This window comes from Argopecten irradians, chromosome 4, assembly GCF_041381155.1.
Source record: "Argopecten irradians isolate NY chromosome 4, Ai_NY, whole genome shotgun sequence".
Taxonomy (NCBI): domain Eukaryota; kingdom Metazoa; phylum Mollusca; class Bivalvia; order Pectinida; family Pectinidae; genus Argopecten; species Argopecten irradians.
In genome coordinates, this window is record NC_091137.1 from 42,158,919 (window position 1) to 42,168,859 (window position 9,941).

Here is a 9,941-nt window from a genome sequence, read left to right on the forward strand (position 1 = left end):
TGCGATCTGCAAACTAGGCGTGACTTAATTCGGAAGCTTTTTAAACATAGCTAACTAAGTTGAACTTAGTGAGTAAATTACGAGGAGCCCCGAACGGCGAAACCATATTTATTAATTTTCACACGATCGAGCACAAAGTAGCCTATTACATAACCATCAAACCAAAGGCATGGCTAATTATATATCTATATCGGTGTATCTATTTGCATATCGATTAAAAATTGAAAGTGACTGTACTGTCTAAAAAAATAGTTTGTTTTGCTTAATTAATATCTCAATATTTAGACCTTTTATAATTTAAAAAATAAATTCTTTCTACCACATGTTGAAATATATTACGGTATTGTAATAAGTGAATCTAAATTTATTTGGTTAGCAACACACAACACAATGTTTGTAGATCTAATGATCAATCATCGGCGTGTACATAGGTCAAGCATCGTATCCTTGATACTTTAATCAAGCTAGGATTTCTTTAATTGTTACTTAAAATTTCATTTTACAGTCACAAACTTTGCAATTCAGAATGTATCACAGATACAGACTGCAGGAAAATATTAGATATCTAATTAAAGCTTATTCGTTGCTGAACTCCTCGACAAAAAAATCTGGAACTTTTATTTCTGTGTGAATTTTCTTTCATAATTACACGAAGATACCTGCTAGATCTATTAGAGCATAAACTAAAGTATTTGAAATATCGAATTTCACTCTTTTAGTTATTTACATCCAAGCCAAAGTTATTGTACGATTAACTTCACTCAAAAGTAATCATAGAAAATCGTTGATCGGCTTTTCTTGTGACCGCCGATATCTAGCACATCAGTTACAGTATAGTACAGCTATAAGCCACGGACTATTAAATGACGGACTATTAAATGACGTCACACGGTTTAGAGATAGAAAATATGCATAATCGGGTGGTCAGAAATATCGACGGCTTACAGGTTATTCCGGTCGCGCGCGACATGGAGAGGTTTCTACACGTGCTAATAAAGCCATTTCCAGCATAAACTGAAATTATCATTTTTGACTGTACAAATCCTTTAATGACAGGAAATTATTTTCGGTTTAATGTCAATAAGAAGAGAGGAAGAATAAATCAAAATGCCTAAAAAAGTTATATTCAGGAATTATCTATCATTACTTACGGAGGTATTTTTATTTGAAAAGCCTTACAGTACAATTTAATTTATTCGCATTTCAAAAGTAAAAAGACAAGAAATTAGGCATTACGTTGAGTTGGGAGTACTTTTAGCAGAACATGTAACGTAATGCATACTATATTCTAACATAAAATGTAAACTGTATATTTCTGCTTTTAGCCAGAATAATATACGAACATAGTTTTTCATTGAAACACGCGAACGTGCATAATGGCCCATAGCCGATTATGGTGTAACAATACCAAATAAAGACATTTTTTGCTTTAAAACAAATAGGACGAAGTCATACCATCAAAGCGCGCAGCGTCATCTACGTACCCTGATTATTTCTGTTAAAGTGCTATACACGAGTACTACATGTAACTCTTTTCAACTCGATGCAAATGAAGTTCTTTATACATGTATATAGCTTCAAAATGTGTCCATAACTAGTCTTCTTTGATATTATAATTTATAAACAGATGTTAAAGATGCTCCACCGCCGACAGGACATAAATGATATTCATCATTTGAACAATAATTGGCGTTTAATCGTGTATGCATATGTCTAATTAACACAAAAAATAATATGAAATAATTTATTTTGCCTTTTGTGCGTGAGCAATCAGTAATTCATTCTATATAGGATATAGTGGCATAGAAATTTTTCGGGATGCAATTGATTATTTTTCATAGTTTTAACTAAAGTAAAATAAGAAGCTCAAACTTTTCAATGGTGGAAAGGGTGTAAAGTAAGTAACATTTTTAAGTGAAGAAAAATACTAAATGGTCTGCTGTTGTTTTTGATAGTGAAAAAATACTTTTTGTCAGCGGTGGAGCATCTTTAAGATTTAGTATGAAATATGTCAAACAAAAATTAAGTCTGGGTTTCTTAAAAACTTTACTTCGAAAAAAATGAGATTATGGAGGCATTAGACTGAAATTCAATTTTAGAGTCAAAGAATTTGATAATGTATATACACAAATGGGATTAATTTATTCCACAAATGTTAATTCCAAATGTTTTTTGTTACAAATTGTGATGCAAAACATAGCTTCTGATGTTGTTTTGTAACAAAAATATGAAACTACCAAAAATTGAATTCAAATGTAAAAATAAAGAACGAGTCTTCCCACATAATCGGGGATATCATATATATAAATTCTTTTGTTTTCTCCACACTGTTGGAATTACTTCCTTGTCCCATATTTACCATTTGAAGTAATTCGTATCCAACAGACTTATGTTTGATTGGATCCCGTGTCATCTGGAAAATCCTGTTGATATTACTTCTTTGACCCTTATTCTTTTGACAGAAAGAGAAGTGTGTGTCCTGCTTTGTAATATACATTGGGCATGAAATATCTTACATTTGTATTTCTCATTCAGCTTTATTTATTGATTATATTTGACTTCGAATATGGTGAAAAACAATATGTAAGCAATTTCCTTCAAACCTTTATCTATAAATTGCAAAATTAATCTCTTTGCTAGACTTTGGTAGTCTTTAGCTTTGTTATTTTATATGGTCATTCAAATATATTTGTAACAAGTAAAAAATACTGTTACCACTTTGTCCTGATTGGGTTATATGACTGTCGTAGTAGCCACAGGGACCTGACACGAAATTTTTTAACCAATATATATATGTATACTGTTAGTTTCAAAAAGTCGTGCCAGGTCCCTGTGGTAGTAGCGATATTATAGGCTGACATATATTATATTCCGGAAACATGGTTGATGGGTAATCTTATACCCGTTTTTAAAAACAAGGGGGATATGTACGACGCTAAAAACTATAGACCAATCACACTTATGAGCTGTCTGGATAAATTATAGCCTACGGCAGTGTTTAATATCTTAATAAAATCTTTTGAATTAACGGAATTAGGATATATATATACACACTTAAAAAACGGTGTATTTTTGTAAAGATGTCCAACTTTGTACTTCCAGAACTAATAAAACTTGAACAATTGTCGGAGGATATGTTCGAGGGCAAAGAACAAATAGTACGGGCTGAACGCCAAGAAAAAAATGGTAATTTTACTCTACATGAAATAGGTCGATACATATTTTAAAGTTGATTGTTATTTAGCATGAACATTAGTCATAATTATAGTATGGGATGTTTAATAAGCCGAAAAGCTTCCATGAAATTCAAATGACGTCAATTTAAAAATATTTTAATAACAATTGGACCATTCAAGTTTAGTACTCAATGAATCGATTTATGTTTTTTTCTCTGAATAGTACATTTCAATTGTGCCAGTGTCGGGTTGTAGATTTAAATCTAGAATATAATATACCTGTATTAGTACCTGCCTCTAAGACCACCACATGTCAGACATTGGTGTATATACAAAAACAAAAAACAATGAAAACTTAAATTATACGTATGAATCTACATTGTATATCGGTCATACACAATTCGGATAATCCTCTGGAAATTTCCAACTCTTAGTTCCTGCTTCCTTATAAGGAATCGGTTTTTTGAAAAGGGTTTTTATCGAGTATTGTACAGACTGAACTTTGAATGAGTTCTATCTAAAATATTGTCGAATAATATTAGTATTGGCCAATTTAACTTTCTGTAATTAACTCGTTATTCGTCTTAATTTGCAATTGATACAGAGTTGTGATTATCTCCGGCAATTTGGTGGAAATAAATCCGTGCAATGCATGCGTATCATTATCGATCCAATCAATTTCGATAGCCGAAATGCAAGTGCTCGAGCGTTTTTAGTAGGAGGAAGAGGAAGTCAAGAAAAACTGTCCAGAGAGAAAAACCAACGATATAAGGAGAGATGACCCCTGACATTTTCACGTCTATGAGGATCGACCCCCGGCTGGCTTTGTGAAAGGCGAGTGGCTTAACCACTACACCACCGAAGACCCAAATATTTTGTCTAGATATAAAATAACAATCTGTTTAAGTGACAGAAGCATTAGCAAGAGGAAGATTCCCCATTCATTGACACCAACACACTCTAAATATACAAGATATCAATAGACGCCAATCTCTAATTCGTAATTTCTTCGACAACTCTCCTTCTCTTCTTCCATTTCATCTACATCGAATTCTTCATTATCTTCTCGTCTTTTCATTTTCAAAAATCTTCATTCATGAAAATTGTGATGTAATACACGACTTTATTGAACATAAATAAAAGTAAAAATAAAAAAAATATTTACATTTATTAATAACATATGAAATACTAGATGATCTTAATGCCAAATATTGTTTTTTTTTTCGTTTTTATCTGACGCTTTTACCCTAAAAACAATGGTAACAAGTTTACGTACTTTAACACATAAAACAAAAGAAGATACAAGACATGAGACAATAGAAACAAAAGTTAACACAGTATTAACACATGACGTTACTATTGTTGGAGTTACACAGGTCCAAATAGTCGTTACACACTTCACTGAAGGCGGATGCTTTTATGTTGGAGATGAAGTTTGTTTTGGCAGATGACTGGAATTCCGTATCAGAACAGTTGTTAATACTTGGTGTATTTGAATTGGAAAAAGAATAGGCTGTAACATAAACAAAGACTGAATTATTCATATGTATAAAATGTAATGGTTCATTGTGAGGTGATATTATGAAAATGACGTACTCAATGAAACTGAAAGATTTTAGGGGTATTTCAATTATCCGTTTGACATGATCTGAAAAATCCGAAGTTTTGTTTGGATATCAAGTGACCCTTTTTTGAAGAAATCAGGTCATAACATCATTACATTAAAGTGAATAGTCGGGCAAAGAAAACCAGTCTAAATGCGTTCATTGGCCTTCCAAAAGTTCTCCCATATTAATACGACGGCCAAGTTCTGCTTACGTTTCCCAGTTCTGACCATTAAAGTAAAGGAATGTTGAAAGCATTGAAAGCGAGGCTGCGTGGAAATGTAACCACGGACATAGTCAGCCGGGAGGACGTTTTAGGATTCATATACTTTAAATTGATTTCTTCGTGCGCAGACAGATTTTGGCGAGAGATTTTATTTTTCTATTTCATAAGAAATTATACTGGATACATTCACACCATTTTTACCGACTTTAGCCATCCTTGCCCGACTGTTCACTTTAAAAACAAAGCAAAATAAAACATATATGTCTCGCACTCTTTCTATATTTTCTGTACTCATATATAGTTTCAATGTTCGTTGGCAATGAAAGAATGAATGAATGAATAAATTTATTAATCAATTAATACATTGAATGAATTAATTATATTCAATTAATGAATGGATGAATGAATTGTATAAATTGCAAAAATGAATGTACGAATTACAATGTTGTATATTCAATGAATGAATCATATTCAACTAATTAATTCATGAACTTACATCTACAAGTGAGTGGCCCCTGAGTGACCGGTGCCCAGTTTCCTGACGCCCCACAGACGTACCACTGATCAGGATTGACAGAGACCGGAAGTGAGTATCCCGGGTGGCAGACGACCTGACAGTAGCGGCCATAATCTGTCCTCCAGTCGTTACATACCACAGCCCCGTTCTCTGGTACAGGTAGGTCCTCACAAGGGGTCGCTATAGCAACCTCATTGGGGGTAATATAGAAGTTGGTACAAAATGTAGTACAAACAGAGCAAAGCTAAGGAAATCTCTATAGTCATCTCTAATCTTAACTTTTACTTGTAATACCCATGTGCAAAATATAAATGTCTCAAAACAACTTGTTACGAACACTTATAAAACATTTTACCAATATCAAGACTAAATAGCTATTGAATCTATTGTGCCTTCCAGTACAATCGTCATGAAGGAAAAATTCAAAGTTTGCCCCCTCAGAAGCAATACGTTTTGAAAACAACTGTTGTAATGGATGCAATACGGTTTTTAGCTCTCAGTATTTTTATTTTTATATGATGCAACATTAGTTATATTTCCACTTCGGTCACGTATCATATAGTTTGACATTAATTTCTTATATTGTATTCACAAAATGTTGTATGAAATTGAACTCAATCTTCAAGCGAATAGGCTTTTTTTAATATTTTGACAAATACTTACGCCTCACTTCAACATGTACCGTACATTTCGCTGTAATGGCATTGGATGGTTTTACTGCAGTGTATTGAATAACAAAATCACCCCATGGGAACTCGTATTCTGGAGTCGGGTAATTGGAGGAGACTTGAATCTCGTTTCCCATTGGATCCGAGAAGGATGGAGCGGTCCAATTAACGAACCGGAGAGGGGTAGTGGCATTGACAGTGATGTTAGAGACACACCCTGAGATTTAGAAAAGGTGAAAATCTCGGAAAATAAGGTAACATTATCAGAATTTATTTTGTAAAATGGTTTCAGAGACAATATATACGTGATAAGTTACATATAAACTATTCATCTTGTCTTACGATCCCGTAAACTTAGAAAACTTTACATTTTGATCTAAAATACTTTTAAAAGCGTCTTTCCGCATAAAATGCTATTTTCAACTACATTTTCTTTTTATACTTAGAACGTTCTTACTTAGAGTACGTGTAAATTCTTTGATCATGTAAATGCATAAACAGAGATAAATAATGATAATTATAAAGTATATATTTATATAAATACCTTCTGCACATGTGACGCCACTCCAGCCAGGCGGAAAACTGCAGGTAAACATCTCAATTCCATTCGTGCACGTTCCCCCATTAGCGCACGGGTTACTTGAGCACGTGCTGGAGACTGCCCCAAAACAAAATTTGATTGTTCAGTCAAAAAATTGGAATCATATTAACTTATATGCAACCTAAAACAAAATCAATTTAAAATTACTTACATGCACATCTCGGGATACTGCCGCTCCATAACCCGTTCAGCTGACACGTCCTGGTGTGGAACCCAGGACGTATAGTGCGTGTTGCACGAGTATCTCACTGATGCTGCGTAGGTATACATACTTCCGGTCACATAACCATTATTTAAAGTCCCAGGATTACCACAAGTTATTTCTGAAAATGTTGCAAATCATATAAATTACTGTCTACAGAATTGTATTCCCTACAACAAATTCTTTAAAAAAATATATATAAAAAAATAAATAAAAATCGATTTGGGTATATACTTACGATATGGGCAGCAACTTCCATAATAACCAGTCGCACAATTACATCCGTTTCCGGTGCTACTACCGCCATTGTGACATATTTCGTTACAACCAGAGTAATCGTAAGCCATGTCACCTGACGCGCAGTCGGTAAATTTGTCACAACCCGGATAGCTACTTCCGGTGTACAGCCGCACCTTTCTCTCCCGTACTCTCTGTCCAAAACAAGTACTGTCAAAATCCGACCACGACTCCCAAGTGACCCAAGAACAGCGACAGGAATCCCACGTGGTAGCGTCACCTGCGGGCACTACATGGAATGATAGCAACCATTGTGACAGCAGAATTGAAGTGGCACTGAGGAACAATGCTACATGGAACAAAATAAAATAAAATCTCAAGATACACTACGACAACGTTTGGGTCTGATGAGCGATGGCCTGCATCAAGAGTGGTCTGTACATGGCTTGTTAGATGGTTCACAGGTTGTCCGGGATAGAAGTCGGATCCCTGTCCATGCTTGGAGCCAATAGCCGAAAACTGTCTACCTGTAAACGAGACTGATGATCTGCCAAAACATTACGTTTACCTTGTATAGGTTCAGCACAAAACATAAAATTTAATCGAAGAGATGTTAATACTAGCTTCCTAACTAACTTCATGACCGTAGGTTCTTTGCTTGTGTGTGTGTTAAGCACTGCCACTACAGCTGAATTTTCACAGTGAAAGAGAATGCATTTATTTTTAAGGGCATTACCCCAGAGTTGTACAGCCAATATGGTAATATGGTATTTGTTGAAAACATGGGGTCATTTCCCCAAAAACCATTGTGTTCCCAACACAGCACCAAAACCTAAACCGCTTGCATCATTGTAAAAATGCAAATGGCTAGATGACTCCCATATATCAGGAAGAAATAAAGTCACCCCATTGTATGACTGAATGAAATGTTGCCAGGCTTTAATATCAGCCTTTGCCTCACTTGTCAAACGAATATAATGATAATGTTTGGTCAAATCTTTTGTCAGATCAATCAATCTGCGCAAGAAAGGACGGCCAGGGGCAACCACACTACATGCAAAATTTAGTAACCCAATCAGTGATTGCAATTCTCGTAATGTTATTTTTTTCTTCCGAATGAACGATGCTAAAAGATTGCCTATTTTATCTAGTTTCTCCCTAGGTAATCTAGCTTCCATTTTTACACTATCGAATTCTATGCCAATTTTTTTAAGGTAGTGCAGGGTTGTACAGTTTTACTGTGCTTAATTGGGACCCCCGTGATTTAACATAGATGTTAAAAAATATTCAAATCTGTTTGACATTTGTCAGAGTTGTTGGGGCGACAAAAAGGAAATCATCTAAAATGTGTGCTACCCCCACACCTTGAAGTTTGTGTTGTACAATCCATTGTAAAAATGTGCTGAATTCCTCAAACAAGCGACATGAGATAGAGCAACACATTGGCAGGACCTTATCATATTATCATGATAAAAATTTTGCCTAATTTTCATCCCTAAAAGACTATAATCTTGAGGGTGGTTTTGTTAAATCCTGAAAGCATTTTCAATATCGGTTTTAGCCATAACGGCACCTTTACCGAAACATTTGATAAGACCAATAGCATCAGACACAGTCTGATACTTCACATAAGTGTCTTCTGAAGCTTCTGAGCTACCCTCTAGATAGGAAACAAGTCGTAAGGGAGAAATTTATAAATCTGAAAAAGGTGGATTCGCAAATGGACCTGCGATTCTACAAGCTGAAATTTCTTTAGTCATTTTTTCATTTAGAATGTTAGCATTGTCTAAAGCTGATTTCAAATTTTTTGACTCTCTGAATGCCCCTGTTCCCTTATATTGTAATTTAAATCCAAATTTAAATCCGTTTTCCAAAAATTCTATAATGTAGATATTTGCATAATACGGCATAGTTGACAGGAGTAGGCAAAGTAGGAGGATTAAAAGCACCCTCATCATTGTGAATTTTGGTCTGTTTTGGGTTAGGTTTAGCTCCACCCCTTTGGGAGTCGGAGTTTTTCTTGCATGGTTGATGGCTATGCTGCCCTCTACATTTTGAGCAGACATGGGTATTAGCAAATTTGCATTGGTTTCCTCTTTTGCAGGACCCTGATTTGAGAAAATTCCAACATTTAGCCCTTGGGTCCTTGTTGGGTTTGTTGCCCTGAAAGGGCTGCTGGGTATTAGCCTTGGATATCAAACCAATACTCAATGCTTGGATATAGAGCTCATTATTCAGCTCATCCCAAGCCATAGCAGGATTAAGCTGCTGCCATTTACGAAAGCTAGTGTCATAAAACATTGCGGCAGCAAATCCCGACCGTCTCGAGAGAGTTTGTATGGTGTCAGCATACTTCATGAGGCTGACGGTTTTGGTTGGATGGGCCAAAATGTAGACAGACACATAAATGTGAAATGCCTGCACCAACTGATCAATTGTTTTAATCTGGAAAGATTTGTGTTAGGGATCCAGGACAAATTTTCTCCTTGGACCTGAATTTTAAACTGATTAGGGTTTGGAGAATGAGACAGCAAGCTGCCAAAGTCCACAAACTCATGAGTCATAATTTTTGCTCTAATTTTATCATCTAAATGCACATCGAGCGGTCGGGATATGCTGTTGTAAGTATTGTTTGTAGTATGAAAATTACTTGTAAGGTTATTAACAACGTTTGAAACGGATGCCTGGATGTCAAAAGGCTGATTGAATG

General features: G+C 35.1%; 1 pseudogene; it reads right to left on the minus strand.

The window, feature by feature from the left end:
- Positions 1-4,378: 4,378 nt before the first annotated feature.
- On the minus strand, positions 4,379-9,589 carry LOC138322303 (P-selectin-like; annotated as a pseudogene).
- Between the last annotated feature and the right edge of the window lie 352 nt (positions 9,590-9,941).